The sequence below is a fragment of the Mustela putorius genome, unplaced genomic scaffold (assembly GCF_011764305.1).
Source record: "Mustela putorius furo isolate JIRA1106 unplaced genomic scaffold, ASM1176430v1.1 tig00003836_pilon_pilon_pilon, whole genome shotgun sequence".
NCBI lineage: Eukaryota > Metazoa > Chordata > Mammalia > Carnivora > Mustelidae > Mustela > Mustela putorius.
Genome location: NW_025421989.1, coordinates 13,499,392 through 13,521,319, shown reverse-complemented (window position 1 = coordinate 13,521,319; position 21,928 = coordinate 13,499,392). Strand labels below are relative to the sequence as shown.

General features: G+C 47.4%; 1 protein-coding gene and 1 long non-coding RNA gene across 2 annotated transcripts in view; one reads left to right on the top strand and one right to left on the bottom strand.

The window, feature by feature from the left end:
- The window catches only part of NHS (NHS actin remodeling regulator), a 334,874-nt gene that overhangs the window by 72,378 nt on the left and 240,568 nt on the right, over positions 1–21,928 (bottom strand). The window lies entirely within an intron of this gene.
- LOC123394731 lies at positions 4,285–20,673 on the top strand. The gene is made up of 3 exons (XR_006609472.1): positions 4,285–4,735; positions 18,918–19,980; positions 20,113–20,673. It is a non-coding gene; the product is annotated as an uncharacterized LOC123394731 (long non-coding RNA).

The following is a 21,928-nucleotide window of genomic DNA, read 5'->3' as shown; positions in this document are numbered from 1 at the left end:
CTCACACAACCTATAAAACACCTTCTAAACGGACTGTTTCCCAAAAGTTGACAGTGAATTCAATCAAAGGTATAGGTTCAGTCCTGTGTAGGTATGGGACAGACCTCTTTTGGTGGGCGCTCATGGGGTCCCTTCTGTCATTTCTCCAGGGAATTAAGTATTAGGGCAGGGATGTTTACATGAAGATGTGAAGATACTGGAGAGAAAGCAGCCAGTGCTTAAACACAACAGGGGAATCTCATTTAAGAATGAGTTTCAGTCAGTGTACTGACTTTTTAAAATACTTTTCTTCACAGACTGTCAAACCAATAGCTTTGGTAAGCACAACATTTATTTGCCTTTATTACTGAGCCAGGTAAAGGTTTGTTCTTTCCAGAACAAAAGCCACCTGGGACACGTGACCTGCAGAGGGGCCAGATTCCTGCCTCCCTCACCATTGCATTGGCTCACTGCTGCGCCCTCCCAGGCCTTTTTCAGATATCAGTTACTGGCTGAAGCCAATTCCAGAAATGCCAGTGTCCTCTGTGGTAGAGTATTCTGCAAACCCACAGAGACCAAGCAGACGGCCATTACAGGGGTAACAAATTCCAGAAGTTCCATCCTCCCCGGGTGAATTTAAGCCAGTGGCCTGGAGCAGATGGTTCAGGTTCTGAACTGTGCGGCTGTCAGGGCCTTTTTAGTAACAAGTGTGGATGTGGGGCTCTGGAGTACGTTGCGTTTGTTTGGATACACCTCAAAAGGCTCATATCAAAAATTGAGAAAATCCCAGTTGAATGTGCAGCTGTTAGTGAGGACTCAAACTTGTCAGGCCCTTCCTTTGCCACCTTCTTCCCTGGACGGCACTTCATCAGTCTTAGCCCTCCTCCTCTCTCAGTCCCCGTCACACTCCTTTCACTGTTGTCTTGGGTGAGGGCCTGGGCTCTCTAACAGACCAAGACCAGCTTGACCTTTATGGGTATGATACATTTTCCATCCTATAAAGAAATGCTTGTTGGTGGTGGTTTTCTTCCATTTGGTATCTGGGGTAAAAGTTATAGCTATCATGGCCATGACAAGAATGAAATCCTTGAGTACCCAGGAAAATCAGACCAAGAAACTAGAATCATTCTCTAGTCTTCACTGTTTATGCATTAAAAAGCAAAAACAAAATGGGCACAAAAGCAAAAATACACTATTGGGACTAGATCAAAATAAAAAGCTTCTGCACAGTGAAAGAAACAATCAACAGAACTAAAAGGCAACCGTGGAATGGGAGAAGATATTTGCAAATGACAGATCCAATAAAGGTTTAGTATCCAAAATATATAAAGAACTTACCAACACTGAAAACCAAACAGTCCAGTGGAAAAAAATGGGCAGAAGACATGAACAGATATTTCTCCAAAGAAGACATCCAGATGGCCAACAGACACATGAAAAGATGCTCCACATCACTCATCATCAGGGACATGCAAATCAAAACCACAATGAGATGTACATCACACGTGTCAGAATTTCTAAAACCAACAATGTAAGAAACAGCAGGTGTTGAGGATGTGGAGGAAAAGGAACCCTCTTTCACTGCTGGTGGGAATGCAAACGGGTGCAGCCACTGTGGAAGACAGTATGGAGGTTCCTCAAAAAGTTAAAAAATGGACTACCCTATGATCCAGCAATTGCACTACTAGGAATTTACCTGAAGCATACAAGAACACTAATTCAAAGGGATACGTGCACCCTTATGTTTGCGGCAGCCTTTTTTACAACAGCCAAGATAACAGAAGCAACCCAAGTGTCCACCAGTTGGTGCATGGATAAAGAAGAGGTGGTGTGTCACACACACACATATACATAGAATGGAATACTATTCAGCCATCAACAAGAATGAAATCCTGCCATTCGCAACAACATGGATAGAGCTAGAGAGGATAATGCTAAGCAAAATATGTCAGAGAAAGACACATATATGATTTCGCTCATGTGGAATTTAAGAAACAAATGAGCATAGAGGGGAAAAAAAGAGACACAAACCAAAAAACAGACTCTGAACTCTAGAAAACACACTGCTAGTCACCAGAGGGGAGGGGAGTGGGGGGATGGGTGAGACAGGTGATGGGGATGAAGGAGGGCCCCGGTCCTGGTGAGCGTCAGGGGACGGATGGCAGTGTGGAATTACTGTACTGTACGCCTGAAACTAATACAACACTGTATGTTAACTGGAATGAGAAAACTTTAAAAAAAAGCAAAAACAACAAATATGAATCAGGGACCTGCCACGGCCCTCCCCTGTGCGATAATCACCTCTATTCCTGCAACGTACTTCTGCCCTGCTTCTTCCACACTTTTATGTGCTGAGGATAATAATGTCAACAAGTTTCCATCTTTCTCTGAAGATTCACTCATTCAGCAAACAAACACTGAGCATTCCGAGTGCTATTCCTCCCCGCGGCATGGACAGACATATGAAGTCTGTCGTCCTGGAGCTTGCTGTCCAGCAGGAGAGACACATAACGAGCATACAGATCTAATACATATCAGGGCGCCTCACAGAAGGAAGTCAGAAAGTGGGGGGTAAGGGGATCAAGAGCGATGGGGTGGTTGTTTTGCAGGGTGGCAAAGCAGGGAAGCTCGGTGCCTGGCCAGCATGCCCTTGGGCTTCACTCCAAAGACTGCTTCCCATGACCTTCTGAGCCTCTCCGTCTGGGGGTGATTTTTCTCCTGGGGACAGTAGAATGCTGGGTCACTAGCAGGGCCAGAAGTATGAGAGAATCCATGCCCCTGGGGGCAGCCCTCCACAATTCCAGATACTCTCCTCTGAGGTTAAGCTAACAGAAGTGCGGTCTCCACCCCTCCTGGATGTCCTCAGCAGGACTGAGTTCCAGCTGCTCTACGGGCGCTCGCGAGCGCGTCTTAAGATTTGTTCCCTCCTCTCTCCTCCCCACTCCGCAACAGGTGCTGCTGGGCTTGCCTGCACAAGTAAACCACTTGTACTCCAACCCTTGTCTCAGGGTCTGCTTCCAGGGGAACTCAAACTAAGATCGGCGGTGAGGGCAGGCTTCTCTCAAAGGTGCCACCGGAGCACATACCTAATCCCGAGAAGCAGGCAGCTAAGCGGAGGAAGAGAAGGAAGAAGCTATCCTAGCCGAGGTGGGATCATGTTTGAGCCCTTGAGTAACAGCAAAGCCCGAGTGCAGGGACAGAATGAGTGAGGGAAAGAGCAGTAGAAAACGGCTTTCTTACTTTCTTCATTTATAGTGACCGTATGTTTTTTAGCCCTGTCTTTCATGATTTCCTGCGGTTGGTTCACTTCTCATCTCTCTGGCGGCTCATTTTCTGAGAGTCCTGCCATTTTATTTGCATTTGTTATTTCACTCTATTTAAATGGATCTACCACTGTTTGGTGCCTGGGAGCGGGGACACAGTCCACAGCTTAAGCTGCCACAGCTTAGGGAGGTGGCTTCCAGGGGGGAAAGCAACAGGCTCTCTGCAGTGCCTCCCCCCAATTCTTTTTTAAGATGGGAGACTTAGTTTCCCCTGTCCTCCATCATCACGATCAGCAACAGCACCTCTTCCTGAGAACCCACTATGTGTCAGACTTTGAGCCGTTTGCTCGGCCTTCGTCATCTCGGACCCTCATACCAACTCCGAAAACCAAACAGGAACCACACAGCCCAACCCTGAGAGGCAACCTTCTTCCTCCTGTTTCCCCCTCCTGCAGCAGACAGGGCGCTCCTGTCACACCTCTGGCTACACATGACACACCCCAGCAGCAGATCCCCTGGCTGCTGTGCCCTCGCCATGCATTCTAGGCTCTGTCGAGGTGGCTGCTTTGATCCTGGAACAGGAGACTCCAGATCACAGAGGATATAGAGTTCTCTGTAGGCAGCTGGCATGAGCTTAGCACAGACGCCTCCCAGAGCAGGACTGCTTTGCTGCCTCCCGGGAGGTTCATCATCAAAACTTCCTTCCCTGACCCACATTGTGCCTCTCTCCATTTGTGCTTCTGGCTGGAGCTACCAGGTAACCGACAGCGGAGTCTATTAGTGCTTCGTTCTGTTCACAGTTCCTTCTGGAGGAGTTGGCATCTAAAAATTAGGTAGCAATATGCAGGCCCCGAGGTGGTAACTGTTAAGGCCTAAAAGGCAGGGAGACTGAGCTCTATTGGCAGAACTGGTGTGTGGTCTGTAGGCCATCCTCTGTAAGCCTCTTACTGTCTCTAGGGATTAGGTTTCTCCAGGCTGGAAGTAATAATAGTTTCCCCTTTTACTCCATCCTAATTGTCCTTAGTGCTTAGCAAATATCTGTGTGTGCGTCTGTATTCTCCAGCTTCCTATGCAGTTGGATTGGGGCCAGATAACAGAGTGTCAGCTACTAGCCAGTGGGATGCGGGCAGAAGCAGTGTACACCATTTGTAGGCCTGGTCCTTACAAGACCTCCCCAAGAGCTCACTGCTCTCTTTTCCTCTGCTCCCTGGGGGCTACGTGTTCTAGGCCTACATCAGACTTGGTGTGATGAAGAAATAGGACTTTTCTTGTGTTAAAGTGCTGAGTTTTGTTGGTTTATATGTTAACGGATCCTAACATAGCCTATTCTAACTAATACGGTTTTTCTTTATTCTGCCTTTTGTTCTTTCATTCACAGATTCACGGGTCCGTTTCAGATGTCCTTCATTCGCTTGGTATTAATTAAGCATCTGCTCTGTGGAAGGCACTAGCACTTTGGCATGGAAAACCTCCTGAAGGTGCTGGATGTTCAGGTAAAGAGGTGGATATGGGAACAGAGGCAGTAACAGAGTGAGAGAAGTATATACGAGGTGCTTAACATTGTGTTGTGTTCAAGGAAATAAATATTCAGAGGTCTTTATCTTGAGAAAACTCAAAGCACTTTACTCTTCGCAGCTTTACGCTTGACCAGACTCCTTTCACTGAGCCAGTGCTCACCCCTGCACACTGCGCCAGTTCTAAAAGACCTGCATGTGCTGTCACTCTCTGCTGGCTACCAGTCCATCATTCCAAATCCATCCACCTGAAGTACCATTCCCTGGAAATCATCCAAGGCTTCTTCATTGCCTATATATAGTCCAAACTCCTCAATATGGTGGCATTGACCCATGTCTGAGCTATCTAACGTTCTCCATTTCTCTTTTACCCAAAACTTCTCTTTCAACCAGATTGTTACAGTCCATGTCCAACAACACACGCCACTGCATATCCCACTTCATGTCTTTTCTCACACCAGTTTTTAGTCATGATTTTCCTCCTTATCTCCCTAAGTCCCTTCTCTTCAGGTAGCCCCTCAAGTGATATCTTTGGTCTTTGTGCCTACTCCAGTCTACAGTATTAATATATTCAACTACTTAGATGAAACAGCTAATTCCTTTAAAAAAACTAGCAGGAGAAATAGAAAATATAAATAGTCCCATATCTCCTTAAGCGCTTGAATTCTTAATCAAAACCCTTCCCACAGAAAAAATTCTGGGCCCAGATGGCTTTGCCAGTGAGTTCCATGAAACATTTTAGGAAGAAATAATACCAATTTACGTGAATTATTTCAGAAAACAGAGAAGAAAGGAACACTTCTCTACTCATTCTATGAAGTCTGGATACCAAAAGCTGACAAAGGTCATCTCTGAAAAATCTATAACTACCACCATTATTTAATGGTGAAACACTGACTGCATTCCCCTAAGACTGGGAAGAAATCAAACATCTACTCTCACTAGTGTAATAAAACATAAGAAAGAGAGTAGTAAATATTGTTGTTATCAAACATAATTGTGTAGATTAAAATCCCTATGGAATCTATAAAAACTGGTAGCACTAAAGAGTGAATTTAGAAAAGCCAGTGGATATAAGGTCAATATATAAAATCAACTGTGTTTATATATACTAGTAATGAAAAATTGCAGAATAAGAAGGAATTTGTATTTATAATAGCATCAAAAATATCAAATCCATAGGGATAAATCTAACAAAAGATGTGCAAGTCCTCTATACTAAGAACAGTAAAACATCACTAAGAGACACTCAAGACCTAGAAGATCAAAAGCTATACTATATTCAGGGATCAGAGGATATTGTTAAAGATGTCCATTCTCCCCAAATGCCCTAACAGATTTAAATCAATGGCCAATCAGAACTCCAGCATTTGTTCTGAAGAAATTCATGAGCTAATCCTAAAATGTATATGGAAATGCATAGGTTGGCTAAGTGAATTTAAACAAAATTTAAAAAGGAAATGCATAGGTTCTAGAATAGCTAAAATAATCTTGAAAGAAAAAAAAATCTGGAGGATTTATACTGCTTGATTTTAAGACTTACTATAAGTCTACAGAGGTCAAGACAGTGTGGTTTTGGCAAGAGAGTATACATATAGATCACTGGAACAGAGAGTCTAGAAATTGACCCACAGACATACATTCGAGTGATTTTTTTTTTTAAAGGTGTTAGTTCAACGGGAAAAAAAATTTTTTTTACATGTGGTTCTGGAACAAATGAATATACATGTGGGAAAAAACTGAATTTTGACCCCAACCTTACTCCATACACAAGAAGTAATTATAGAAAGATCATTGACCTAAACATAAAAGCTAGAGCTATAAAACCTCTGGAAGAAAATGCATGAGAAAAATCTTCATGAAATTGAGAGAAGCAGATTTCTCTGACAGGGCTCAAAAGGGACTAGCCATAAAAGAAAATATTGATGAGCTGGACTCTGTCAAAATTTTTTAAAAATTCTACTCACCAAAAGAACACTACTGGAAAATAAATTGGCAAGGCAATTTACTGGGAGCAAATATTTGTAATCCACGTATCTGACAAAGAACTTCCAGCCAGAAAATATAAAGAGCTACTACAAGCCAATAATAAAAAGACAAAGAACCCAATTAAAAATGAGAAAAGGGATTAACTAGACATTTCAGAAGAGAAGATATGAATGTCTAATAAGCACATAAAAAGGTATTCAACATTATTTGTCATCAGAGAAGTTCAAATTAAAATCATAGTGAGATACCATTTCATATCTGGAATGAGAGCTAATATACCAAGTGCTGACGAGGGTACAGAGCAACTAGAACTGTGATAAATCGCTGGTGGGAATGTAAAATGGTCCAATCATTTTGGAGTAATTTCTGCCAGTTTCTTACAAAACTAAACATACATGTACCCTATGACTAAGCAACTTCATTTGTATTTACCCAGAAGAAATGAAGACATAAATTCACAAAAAGATGTGTTCAAAAATATTCTCAGCAGCTTTATTCATAATAGCCCCAAACTGGAAACAGCCCAGCAAAATGTTTAGATAAACTGTGGTATATTTCTACAATGGATTACTGCTCAGCAATTAAGAAAAGGGGGGGGGGATGAACTACTGATATTTACAACGTGGATAAATTTAAAAAATATTTTGCTGGAAGATGCCAGACATTTTTAAAGATTTATTCATTTATTGGGGGAGGGGGAGAGGTGGAAGGGGAGAGAGAGAGAATCTCAAGCAGACTTGTGCTGAGCATAGAGCGTGATGCAGTGATCCATCTCATCACCCCGAAATCACAACCCGAGCTGAAACCAACAGTGAGACGTGCAACTGACTGAGCCACCCAGGTGCCCTGAGGCCAGACATTTTTTAAAAGCCATACTGTAGAGGTGCCTGGGTGGCAGTCGGTTGAGCATCCCACTCTTGATTTTGGCTCAGGTCATGATCTCAGGGTCCTGGGATCAAGCCCCACATCAGGCTCCATGCTCAGTGGGGAGTCTGCTTGAGGATACTCTCTCTTCCTTCTCTTTCTGCCCTTCCCACGGCACTCACTCGCTCTTTCCCAGATAAATAAATAAATCTTTAAAAAATCATACTGTATGAGTCAATTTATATGAAGTTCTTGAACGGGCAAATTTAATCTCGGTGAAATTAGCGTAACAGTTGCCACAGCGGGTGGAAGATTAGAAAGGGGTACTAACAATTTTGGGGTTGATGGAAAGGTACTATATATTATTTCAGGAGGTGGTTACAGACATGTATATTTCAGAGCTCATGGAACTCAACCCTTAAGACCTTTATATAGTTTAATTGTATTTAAGTTATATTCAATATATAAATGTAATTCAGTTTTTCCAATAAAAAGATTACTCCCAACCCTTCCCCAAAATACTATGTTGGGTGCTACTCTATTGGATTGTTACTTATTATTTCCATACGTGGTTACCTACTTTAAACTTTCTTAGATCCCTCAGTAGGACCCACACAATATCTGGACTCCATATTTGTTGAATGAATGAATTTGTAATAATTGGACAGTATAAAAGGGAAAGGAAAGGGAAAGAAAAATTAGAATATGGCATGATACACATTTCCACTGTTTCTATTTTCCTGGGAGTCAACACCATTTCATATGCAGGTCCCTGTCTCCCAACAGAAAACAATAACCCAATATCTAGGACATCTTGCTTTTATTTACAATAAAAGAGGAGGCAGGGAAATAAGAGAAAGCTTTTGTCTCCTGTATTCTGTGGCAATACCACATAATTATTACTCTATTTCTTAACTCTAGTGAGATAGACCAAAAGACATCCAATGAATCACCTTTTCATTCATAAAACCCTGCTTATATCTTTCATCGCTTTTATCCTCCTAGAATAATAGGAGAGAAACAGTACTTGATGGGCCTGCATTATCAGACGCTATTGGAAAGGTCTAGATAAGAGTGCTGAACCACCTATTAGTATTCTGCATGCAAACCCTTCTCTATAACCCAGAGTCATCCGTTTCCTGGCAACCCTCAAAATTTCATTCTCATTGAATTGCTAGATCTTTATCAAAATATAATTATAGCCTTAATTTGAAAGATAAATTTTGATTGCCAGTGCCATGCCCAAAGGAAGAAATAATCAGGTGGGAGAACACTTAGGCGCAATTGTTAACCATATAATCAATGTCATGAATCACCCATCCCCTAAATACAAAACAATACAAAACAAAACAAAACAAAAAACAAACAAAAAAAAACTTTGGGGTGAAAAACTTTGTGAAGGGTAGAGTGAGGAGGGGAAAAAAAAATCATTGCATCATCAAACTTTACTTAAGACTGTTATGTTTGCTTATTTTCTCATATTGTTACTTAAGTACTTGTCTTCCCAGCTGGAAGAATTTGGGGATGACCTATTGTATGTCCTGCCTCTTTCTGTGTATATCCATAGTAGCCCAACCTGTAGTGCTAAGCAACACAGGGTACAAGCCCCCTATCTCAGGTCAGGTTCTCTGGAAGTAGACTTTGACATGGACATAGGTGTGCAAGAAGTATGGTACAAATGCTTCTGGGGTCAACATCTAGGAAGGAGCGAGGCACGACTGGGCAAAGAGAAGGCGGCCGTGACACAGTTACAGCAAAGGCTCAGCCTGTCCCAAGGAGGAGCTCTGGAGCCGCCTTGGCCCTGCAGAACCGTCCCGAAATGAGGCAAGGCGACCAGTCATCAGAGTAGGGCTGCCATGGGAAGGGGTGCGACCTTGGAAAGGTGGCTCTCTCTCGAGTCAAGGACAGTTCACAGAGAGGGACTTGGCTGTGAGCTGTCAGCCACTAGTGCCCAGCTCTGACTGGTGCGGGCTTGAGACCTGGTGAGGGAGGGGGATGTGGGCGGTGCACCGAAGTAGCCCTTTACCCCGCAGACTCCAGTGGCTGAAGGACCTGAGGACGATGATCTGGAACGGAAGCGTGGAAGACTGAGCAGGAACACAGCTCTACGTCTGGGGGCAGCTGGGGGCGCCAGCCGTGCCTGCTAAGTCACCTAAGGATGTGTGACTTGCCAGGGAAGAGTAGACGGAGATCAGAAATCGTCTTGTCTCCTGATCTGACTGGCATGCTACCGACTTTTCAGCAATTATTCTCGGTTTTTCTCTGAAGGCGGGCACTGATACCTTTTTAAAAATTGATACCTCTGAGACAAAGTATGGGAGACGCAAGAGAAGTCACCCACTTCAGTTCCCTTTCCTTTTGGGTGGTGACATCTATAGCCTCAGTGCTTTCGTGGACCCAGATAACCGGTTTGGTAGTTTGGGGATGGAGAAAAACCAAACATATCTAACAGGCTTTTTCCACTGGAGTGAAAGGAGAGGATTTTATTTAACCTGCATTTTAATGTACAGCCAGCTTCTCCTGAGACCTCTGGGAGTCCTCAAATCTGTAAATACAGAAGCTTCAGACTTCACCACTGGGTGGCCTGTTTCCACCCCTCCTGGTCCTCATGCCCTTCTTGAATTTCTCTGTCCGGGAGTCTGGGCCAGGCCTGTGACCCGGCTCATTCTGTCAGTAATACAAGTCACAGGCCCAGCCTTGAGAAGGCCTAGAAGCTTCTGCCTTTACAGTCTTGGGGACCCTAAACCACTAGGTAAGAAGTCCTATTCCCTTGCTGGAGAGACCACACAGAGAGGCTGCTTGGAGAGGGAGAAGTCCTGAGACAACACAGAAAGAGTGTAGCCAGCCCAGCAGCCCAGCTGAACCCAGCTCCCAGGTGACCCACTAGCAGACGGACTACCAGGGAGACTAGAAGAACTGCCCAGGGAGCTCATCCCAGACTCCAGCATCTTGAACCAACAGGTGGGCTCTTGTTTCTTAAGCCAGTAAGCTTTAGGGTAGTTTCTTATGCAACAATAAACAAAACAACCCCAATGAGCAATCACCTTGAGTCCAGTGACTGTGCTCACCTTACCCAACACCCACCAAATCACCAAGGTGCCTTTTAACCTGAAACTGGAGAGTCCCTCTCTCATTGCATGGCTGCTTTTCACAAGGAAATAAATATCTTTATTATTGCACAATAGTTACTGCCTACCCAGTGATGAGTAGACCAAAAATTTTTAAAGGAAAAAAAAAAAAAAAGCCTCGTTGACCTGTCAGAGCTGGAGATCGGGGCTGGGTCTCCCTTGAAGTAGTGCGTTCCTACGTATCAATTTCCTATGCTTGGGGCTCAAATTCATGCCTCAGCAAATTTACAAATGACTCCCTGTCATGGACCTTCAAGGTCACTCACTGAGAGAGGAAACTCCGAATATTAAAGCCTGAGTATCGGGCTCCGCGCTGATGGGACACACCCGAGAGGGCTAGACATGGAGTCCACCAGCTCAGAGAGGCAGTGTAGTTAAATACCCAGGGCCAGATTCTGGAGCCAGATTGCCTGGGATCAAGCCCCAGATCTGGCACCTGTTATCCGTACAACCTTGGGCAAGTTACTTAATCTCTGTGCCTCAGCGTCGTCATCTCTAAAGTGAGGATAATAATAGTCCCTACTTCCCAGGGTTACGGCGAAGATTAGATGAGCTATTGTACGTATAGGACACAGACCAGTAACCTCGCTATTCTAAGCCTGACCATAAGTGGTTCTATACTAAGAACTGAAAAAAAAAATCTCACAGGGATTTTACATAATATGAATAGCTGTTTCTAGTGATTATACGCAACGAAAGGATATCCAGGGACCGTGTACCAACCAGCCTTCTGAAACTATATCCCATAGAACTGGTTCGGATCCTAGCCCTGCCGTAAACTAGCTGTGTCACACCAGGCAGGTGATTTATAACATGAGGATAATGACAATGACCTTGCCTAAAGAGGCTAGACCAGATGGTCCCTCTAGGAGCCTTTTATATCTCTATACCTTGCCAAATCCCTGCGAGACAGGAAAGGCCGGTGGAATTACCACCATTTGTAAGATGGAGATCAGTATTTAGCTACATGACTTGTCCAGAGCCAAACCCAAGTCCCAGGGGCATCTTTCACACTGGAGGGCTTTTAGCCATGGCACAGACATTTCCCAATCTCCCTTGTAGGTAGCCGTGGCCATGTGACTGAGTTCTGGCCAGCAGACTGTGGTTGGAGAGGAGGCATGCTAACTTCCAGACAATCCTCCATGCTCTCTTTATTGCCTTCTGCTGGCTAGATGCAGAGGAACCCAGGAAGGACTCCGAGGCCCTGTGAGATAGTAGAGTCACAAGAAGGCAGAAGACCAGGTTCCATATCATTACAAGCCAAAAGTTCATTAGACCTTATGTGATAAGAAATAAATGCATTGTGTTAAACTCCTGAGATTTGGGGCTTGTAATAGTATTTGGCTTTGCTGACCAATACGGATGCTCGGTGTCTCTAGCGGTTTGCTGGTTCAGGTTGTGAACTTCAAGAGGAAGCAGCCCTCTTTTGTTTAAGAGCGAGGTATTGTTGACCTCTGCTTGCTACAGGCAGAGCAAAGTCGGTGACGTTTTTGTAAAATCTGAATCCCACTCTGGGTCTTCCCATCTACTCTTCTGCGTGGCCAGAGACTTCGCTCCTGTCACACTGGGCCTTTAGGCTACATTGAATCTGCAGTCCTTTTGCATCTTTTGTAGGGAACACAAAGATGGCGGAACATTTTAAAGATAAACTAGCAACTGGTTTTTAAGTCTCTACTAGATGACTAGAGGAATGAGGGATTTCTCAGACATGCTTTCAGTTTCCTGGTCTGTTCCTTCCCCCAAATCAAGCTCTCTACCTTAACATTTGCCCAGTGATTACATTTATGATCTACAGAAAATAAAGGTAAACTTTTAAAAATCACAATTCACTTTGGAAGGGAGGGGAGAATTACCTGGTAGATTCCATCTTGAATAGCGAACTGGTGATGGGATTTGTACCTTCCCTCCCAGATTCCCAGGCTCTTTAGTTTCTTTCTTTCACTGTAGACAATTAGGCATTTACATTTTTCAGCGATTACCCATGCATTTTTCAAAAATAAAAAATACCATAGTTCAATCAATCAAGAACAGAGGGGGGGGGCTTTTTTTCCTTCAAGCTGGACTTTGCCACGTTTGCTTCCAAAGAAAAGGTGAACAGGGGGGAAGTGAAGGCTTTTGAAAATAAAGAATGGGAGAGGCCGAGCAGCTCCCAGAATCTCCAACCCCCAGGAGAAGACCAGGGCTCCCACCCTCTACTGCAACAGTCCCTTCCTGGCTCCATTCCTTGTGGCACCTTCCCCATCAGCTGGGGGCAGCCCCCTTGAGACAGAGCGGGCACCTCCCAAACACCAGGAAGAGGTCCATCCCTCAGCTGTCCAAGGGTCGCCTGCTGGAAAGGAAAGAGTGGCACCCCAGCTACTGGCTTCACAGAGGAAGCTGGTCTGTGATGTGCACCCTGGACCTTTTGGTCCCTCTGTATTCTGGGCCAGACTCCTTTGGGGGTGGGGGGAGGAGTGGCCTGCTGGCCCCTGAAGCACCAAGGAGAGAGCCCTGTATGTATGGCTGGGTGGGACTCTTAGGGAATGTGAAGCTGCAGAGGCCAGTGGCTGGGGGTGAAGAAGGGGTCCCTGTCTGGGCTCCCATCCCCCAATCTTGCAGCCAGCCCAGTTGCTTTGGGCCTCACATAGGAATGGAGGAGCTACTGCCCGTCTCCCACAGACCAACACCACGGCATCCCTGCCTGGCCCTGAGAATGGATGCTGCGCTGCTCCGGAGATGTGTGAGCCTGGTCTCCTGCTATCTGGGAGCCCAAGTTCGGCTCACCCTCGCACAGCCAGGAAGGGAGACCCCATTCTTGCGACAGTGGGGTCAAGCTAAGCTGCATCTCCAGCCGCTAGGGCTATTTTTAGATGCTGTTATCTTTGCCTTGCTCACAAGCAGCTGTGAAAAACAAACTGGTGACCAGGAGGCACAAAACTGCAAAATGAAAACCTCGTAGAACAAGAGCTCCCAAACTCACAGCAGAGCAGACCACACTCTGGCTACAGCGCTGTGCACCATCATGGCCGGGCCTGCTTAACCTTCCCTTAAGGGGGCACCAGTTGGGGCTTTGCTCCTTTACCGCCCACACGTTCCTGGTCCTGCCCGCCCACGGCAAGTCTGGCTTCGGACCACCAGACCTGGCAGGGCTCTTCAGCCCCGCAGCCCCACTCGTGCCCACAGATGGTGACCCAGGTGGACAGGTGTGCCAAGGGAGCGGGCTCCACAGGGTTAACACTGCCACAAAAGGAAGAGCTCCAGCTCTCTCGCCTCTCTCTTCCAGCCCATCCTAACAGTCCATTTGCCTCACAGCATCACAGCCAGCTCCATGATGGTGAAACCCCTGCACAGGCGAAATGTCACACAACACCAAGTGGCAGGGCAGGAAAACAGGATGGAGCACCAAGCCGGATCCCGGACTTCTCCCTCAGCCCTCAGAGCTCCCAAAAGGCTCAGCTTCAGGGCGCACTCCCTCTCGCGGAGCCCTGGAGTCCCCACGCCCCCTGTAGGAAACCCCCCCACCAGCCCAGCCCGTGCAGCCCCCTCCGCTCAGCTGGTAAGGGCCTGGGTAGCAGCGTGGAAAAGTGCCGCCCCGCCCCAGAACCCGGGATGAGGGGTGAGGTGGAGGCGGCAAACTTCAAAGCTGCAACTGCAATATGCTTAAAATAAAAAGACCCCTGAAAGACGGAGCTGTTCCCCTCGCCCCTCAGAGCTATGCGTGGTCCACCTTGATCGCCTGCTCTGCCAAGGGGACCTGACTCTCAGACCTGGGGGCAGCGACGGGCGGGGGGGGGGGGATTTCCTCTTAGGCTGGCGCGCGGTAGGGCTGCGGCTCTTGCTTCCTCCGTCTCCCAAGTTCACCCACCACCCAGAGCTGTGAAAAATTAGTTTAAAATGATGTCACCTGCCCATACCCCTTCCCCATCACCACCCCCCTCCCCGGCGGGTCCCATCTCACACACACCCGAGTGGCCTGGGCTGCGAGTCGCGGAGCATCCCGGGGGGTTGCGGTGGGGCGCCGTGCCGAGGCTAGCTTCCCCGGGCGCCCGCTCGGGCTCGGGCTCGGGCTCGGCCCTGGGCAGCCCGCCCGCGCATCGTTCTCCGGGTGCAGAAATCCTACCGCCCGTGCGCCCTGGGCGCGCCGCCGGGCCCCGCGCCGGCTCCCCAGGAATGCGGCCGTCAGGTGAGGTAGGCATGCGTGCCGGCTCCGCAGCGAAGCAGCAGCTGGCTGGGGCGCTGGGCTCAGGATATGCCTCTTCTCCCTCTCCCCGCGAAGGAGAGGCCTCTCGGGGGGCTTGCCAGCGCCTTGTTGCGTTAGGACCGCATTCCTTCTTCCTTTTGCCTTTTATCTTAGTTTCGCCTTCAGATGCAAAAAGGGAGATCGCAGGAGTCCATGCCCAGCTCCAGCCTAACTCGGTCCACAGGCAGAGAGAGAATTATGAATGGATGCTGCCTTCTGATGAGGAAGTCGACTGGGGAGGTCTCTGCGCACGGCGCGCTCCATCAAAGCCGGGGCATTGGCCCCTCCACTGCTTCAGTGCTGCAGGCTGAGACACCTAATTGACCACTGGGAAATCAGGTGCCGGGAGACCTGGGCGGGACGCAGCCCCAGGGCCACGCTGAGATCGAGCGCCTTGCCGGTGGAGACAGCTTCGATTTACAGCCCAGTGAATGGAGGGGACTGCGGCAGCCAAACCTCCCGGGCAGCAGGCACGGTTGCACCAACGCTCTGCAGACAACCGCCCGGCTCCGCCAACATCTCCCGGCTCCGCTGGGCTAAAGGGAACCTGCTAAAAATAATCCGTCCCCTGCCGCCAGCCGCAGTGAGCCGCAGGACTCGGCCCCCAGCCCCAAACTCCGCGGTGCGCGGGAGCCGGCCACAAAGCGGGCCCTGCGCGCTCAGACAAGCCGGGGGTTGCGGAGGATCCTGGATCCGGATTTCTGGTACCTATGCGTTTGCTCCTCCGGTAGCGCGACGGCTGGTGCTGCGTGTTAGCCATGCCCGGAGTGGCAGTGGGCTCGGCACATCACCAACAGGCTGGACCGACCGCGGCTGCTCAGCACCGCACCCCCGTGGCTCCCTTCTCACCTCCCTTGTCCCCAGCCTCTGACCAACATCTGAAGAATCAGACACGCCGACGGTGCCAACTCCTCCAGCCCCGACAAGAGGGAAGACAGAGACTGGTGTGGAGCAGGTGCCCGCGTGTGACAGGACTAGAGCAGCCCCCAAATAGTCACATCGCGTCCCTTCCCCCTAGTCATCTCTGGTGGCTGAAACCTCGCATCCTAGATACAACTCACTCTGCCCAGGCTTAAAAACACTGCAAAGACAATGCCTTCACGGTGATGAACTCCTCTCCGGGGAAGGGTGATTTACTGAGCCAGCCGTGGGGCTGAACCAGGGTTAAAAACCGTGGCAGTGTGTGCCTGTGCCTTAGGCTGGTAGGCTGTATATGTAACAACGGCATGCAGAAGACAAAAAGCCATTTAGGGCCACTGCGACACTCCTGGGATATACCCTAATATATAACAAGGAAAAACCAGTGAATGAAATGATCCCAAGATGCCTTGTGGGACACAGGTTTTGGTAATCTGTCTTGATGCCTTGGAAACCCATTTCAAGAAAACTGGACTATTCTCTATCGGGTCATCTCTTTGCAAATAGGTTTCTGCCCCGGGGGCAGATTTACATGCGTGGGCAGTACAGAGTCCACGAGGCCCGTGACTCCTCCATAATTCACAAATTGTGGTGAAACACTAACTTGCCAAGGTCATAAGAAATCACAGGGTTTGCATGTGCACTGGTAGAGCATTTCCTAATTGGCATCACCATGAATTACGATTGTGGTCACATGAAATATCACATCGAACCCAAGTTAGTCTGGGTTGGCCGTCCTCCTCTGACCCCACTCACACTAACCTCCTGGGAGGGTTGCCAGCCACCGGGAAGGATAGGAAATCTGGCTGGAGTGCCCCTGAGAGACAGAGAGAGAGAGAGAGAGAGAGAGACGCTAGCATAGGAAGGATGGGTGGTGGAAGTGCTGTGGCCGCTCCCCCAGTGAGGGTGAGAAGTGAGCCTTGAATCCCAAACTTTAAGGGCAGTGTAGGCCAAGGAAAGGAGGCCATCAGAGAGAAAGAACGAGGGGAGTCAGAGAAACAGGAGACCAGGAGGGAGAGAGGGCCCTGTCTCAGAAACCAGGGGACAAAAAGGTTTCGAGAAGGCAGCATGATTGAGAATGCCAAATGTCCCCAAGAGGTCCACGGAAACGGTTCTGTCCGCCAAGGACTGACCTGGGCCCTTTAGACTTCAGGAAGGCCTGACGGATTGGACACTGACGGGAAGGCCAGTCAAAGCTTCAGAAAAGAGAAGGGAAGTGGGGGTGGGGGTGGGGATGGTGTGTGTGTGTGTGTGTGTGTGTGTGTGTGTGTGAGAACAACCTCCCAGACCTACTCTACTAGGGACACGGGCAGCCCCGCTGTGTGACGCAGACTACTCAGGCCTTGGAATGAGAACTGATGTTTAGGTGAACAAAAGGGCCGCCTCCTACAGCCCTCCCTGGCAAGATGGTGGGGAGCTGGTGGCCAAGTCACGAATCCTAGATCTCAAGAGTTGAACTGTGCTATTCCGGGTTTTCGGGGCTGCTCTGTCAAGGGAGAGCCTTGGCAGGACACCCGAAAGCAATGGAAATGGCCATGTCTTCTCCTTCACAGGGATCTTTACAAGACTGAGGCTATTATGAGCAGTGATGACGAAAATAAATGATAGAACTAGATTGCCTGATTTGAATAAAGTTTTCAAGGTTCCCATGGTGTAGAGGAAAAGCCAAAACAAAACCCTGAGCTTTTGTCCCAGGAAGACCTGTGCTTAAATCCTAGCCCCTTCACCTCTTAGCGGTGTGGCCTTGGGAACATAATTTGACTTCTCTGAACCTTGGTTTCCTCATTTGTAAAATGCAAACAGGAATACCTAATTTATAGACTTATTAGGAAGAGTAAATAAAAGTATAATAAAAGCCCAACAAAGGCAGTTCCGTCCTAACTGCTGGAGGTCTTCGCCACCATGCTCACACTATAGTTTTGCTGGACTCCCGTTCCCCTGTACTGTGGTTAGGGTACCCGATGCTCCCCATGGCTGACGGTTCAAACAGAAGCACTTACTGAACCTCTCTTAGATGCCAGGCACTGTGCTCAGTGCTGGCGGGGAGAGAGCAGAGTCTGGGCCCTGTTGGAGCAGACGTTCTAAGGGCAGAGTTTACAGCCCAGTCCAAGTGGGTATCCGACTTTCTTTTTTACAAGGATACCGGGTCTCAAGAAGAAACAGTTGCACATGTGTCCGTCTTAGGACAGTGAGGACCTAGAGCAGGGATCGGCAAACCTGTTCTGTTGTAAAGGGCCAGGCAGTAATTAATTTAGGCTTTGTGGGCCACGCGAGCTCTGCTGCAACCAGTTCACACTGCTGATGTGTGTAGCTCAAAAGCAGCCACAGGCCAGGTATAAACGAACGGATGTGGCTGTGTTCCAATAAAACTTTATCCGCAATAACGGGCAGCAGGTGAGTTTGGGTCCGTGGGCCGTAGTTGGTCAGCCTATGATCTGTACTGTGCCTCAGGGCATAAACTCGCCCTTGACCTCGCACTGCCAGGAAATGTGGAAGTCTCCGTAGGTGATTTTGCACCGAACTAACGTTTATCCAACCATGAGGAGTTTCTTGAAGCCCCTTATTATTTTAGAGCATATTTTACACTTTCCTGGAAGACAAGGACTAGTTAGCTGTTTGCCAAGCTATCTTTCTCCTCCAGCCAGCTTCCCCCGCAGTTAGTGTGGCCACAGAACTGAGTGGCAGCCAATGGAATGGGGGCAGAGGGGTGTGTGCGCCCCAGCCTGGCCCGTAGAAACTCCTACCTGTCCTACACACGCTCCCTTCCCTCCCCTGCGGGCTAGACACAGGTGCTCTGTGGGGGGGGGGGCTGCAAGCCCAAGACAGAGGAGCCTTAGTGCCCAAATGACCGAACGCTGGCCTGCGTTGGCCTAGAGAATGAGAAATAAGCCTCTGAAATGTTGGGGATTTTATCACCAGAATTTAGCCCACCTCGAACAATTCACTTTCCTATCTTTGTAATCAGATGAGACGAAAACACAATTTAATGTTTCCTTGATACTTCACTCTCCACTGTCATTCCTCTCTCTCACCCTCCTTCTAGCTCCTTCCCCACGGTTTGAATACACAGTGAGCTGAAGAGAAGAGGCACCCTGGCTGGGTAACATCTGTTCATTAAACAAGAGTTACTAATGGACTGAGCGAGAACGTAAGCACCGTTTTCCATAAAGTACACGGGCTTGCTGACAAGTATCTGCAGCCTGGGGAAGCTCCCTTACTTTCAGGCTTAGTGCTGTGTTCCAGAGAGGGGAGGATGCTAAAAGCTCAGCATCTCTGGAATCAGTGGGGCATTTCAGTATGATCTAGCCTGTACACTTTCCATTTTTCCACCAGTCATCTTGGGGGAATCCATAATAAAGGTTCTGGTTCTATCTCTTGACACTCAAGGGCTATTCAGCTTTCGAAATACTGTCACTTTCTGATTTTTCTGCACACAGATTAAGCCCATTAAATGCTCCAAGTCTGTTTAAAACTCACCTTTTCTGTCTAATTATTCTGTGGACACCAACAGATATTCGTTGGCTCCTAGCTTATAGGAGCTAGAAGAATTGACTTGAAAAGCCTAAATAATTTTATTCCTGTTCCAGAGGCGGTATTCCCTTTATGACATGGGGAGATTTACCCAGAAAACCAAGCTGTGCGTTGGACCTGGTCTTCGGATTATTCTGGTAGGTGGGGATGTGGTCCTCTCCCAGAGTGAGGCCAGGCCCAGGAGAGGAGTTGGTGGGCCAGATCAATGAGACACCGTGGAGAAAGCCGACAGAGTCCAAATACCTTCACAGTCTGATTTTACTTTTTCCTTTCTTTTTTTTTTTTTTTTTAATCAAGAAACAAGATGACCATGTTTAAATGATCCTCTTGGTCTGTTTCTTCCACTGTGAAACAAAGAGGGTAGAGATGATCTATCAGGTTTTCTCTAGGTCTGCCATTCTGGAAGTCTATTGTTCTGTGAAACCTGGAACCAAAGATACCTTTGGGAATGACTGCTGATCATCAGGACCTAGTTTTTCTTCCCATTTCTGTTGATCATCCAGGACTGATCACTCTACACATAAACTTCAGCATCTGCAAGGGTCATCATGTGTTCTGTGGTCTGTGCAGGCTGGGTAAGCGTTTTGCCCCAGAGTGACCTTGTTTATGACCTTGGAGATCCCAATTTCAGCTCTATGTTCTATCATGCACATACTCTCCTCATGTTTCTGGGGGGAGGGGGGGCTTCCCTGCCTTATTCTTTTCAGCTCCAATCCTGGAAACCCAGGTTTGCCACCAAAGTTCACTTCCCTGAAGCAGGCTGGATGTCTCCTCCATGGCGTCGGGCGTGGTGACCCTCTCCTCCCGTCTCGCCCTTGCTGTTGCCCCAACACTGCTCACAGGAGACCCCACAACTTCCAGAAGAAATCAGGGCTATAAAATGGCTCACTCGCTCATAAGGAGCTATGTGTTTATTCATATATATTTTATATCATAACAAATGTAAATTAATTTCAGGGTGCAACCACCCAAGCTAGTATCTATGTGGCTGCCTGTATAAAATTTCTCTCTCAAAATTCTCCAAACCATCTGGCATAAACTACTGTATTGTGACCTGTTAAAATAAGTAACAGCTGTGATAATCCCTCTCGATTTATGGCAAGCTATAAAGCTTTGCATATACTGGCAATGCATATAAAATAATAAATAAAACCATTATCATTCTGTGCTGTCTTGGTGGGAATTATGATGATTTAGCCAAAATGGAGCCCCATGGAATGCATCAGAGGAGAAGCAGAGGTTTTGCCCAATCTGGCCCCCTCTACCCGCCAAAGAACAACTTCACTACTTAGAGCTCTGAGGTAAGTTTGAAAACCTTCTCCACTGTACATGTGTCCTTTCTGAGAGAACATTATTCCCATCCATTGCTGCCCAACTTGTATTATTTCAACGCTTTCTTTTCTGGTGGTGAGTTTCCAAAATTCCACAATATATCCAGACTATAAAGAAAAAAAAAAACATCTTTTTTTTTTTTTTTTGCACAACTTGAAGATGTGAATAATTTGCAGCCCCCAAACTAAGAATCATCTTGGAATTGTTAACTGTAAGCTTATGTTTTTACAAACACTGCCAAGATCCCAGGTTGCAAAAGACTGTATTTAAGTCATCTTTCAAAGATACGCTGTACGTGGAAAAAGAAAAGCCAGTATCTGGCAGGAAAAGCGATCGGGCAGCTTTGATTCTGTGTTGAAGAGAGTGACTATGGCCACTGCACATGCATTTCAAAAAATTAAGGAGACAGGGACAGAAACTAACAGGACATGGCTGTTGACCACGTGCCAGGCTTTACACAATCATCTCATCTAATCCTCGCAACAGCCAGTATTGTTTCTGTTTTATGGTTGAGGACATCGATGCGTAGAGAGGTTAAGTTATGTGCCCAAGGCCATCCTGTTAACAAGTTGGGGAGATGGGAGTTTGAACTCAGGTGTCTGTCTGATTTGGAGGTTCACGCTCTCTCTGCCTCATCACATTATCTTGTGGACAGCTGTTTGCAACCTTTTTCTGCATGACCACACGGTAGGGTGATAGATAGTATGTACATGGGCTGCTCGCCGTCCTGGCCAGGGACAATTACCTCCTCTTTGTTTCCCACTTACAGAGTCTACTTGAATGCAAGTGAGAGTCAGCTTATTCGTGGGAGAACTCCAGATCTTTTAATTTATATATTTACAAAAGGTGCCAATAAGGAGGCGCGGTTCTTATGGTAGATTTCAAAAACAGCCACGGTACTTCTTAGCTCTTCCCATCAAGAGGTGGAGTCTGTTTCTCTACCTGGAATCTGAGCAGGCCTTATGGCTTGGTTTGGCCCACTGAATGTGCTAGAAGTGACACTGTCCATGTCCTGAGCCTGGGTCTCAAAAAGCCTTGCAACTTCTACATTTGCTGCTCTTGGTGCCTACCCATGCTTACGGCCACTCTGCCAAGAAGCCTAGGCCAGCCTGTTGGGTGATGGGGTACACGTGGCCCAGCTGCTCCCCTGACCGTGGCCCAGCGCTTGCTAACTACCAGACATGTGAATGA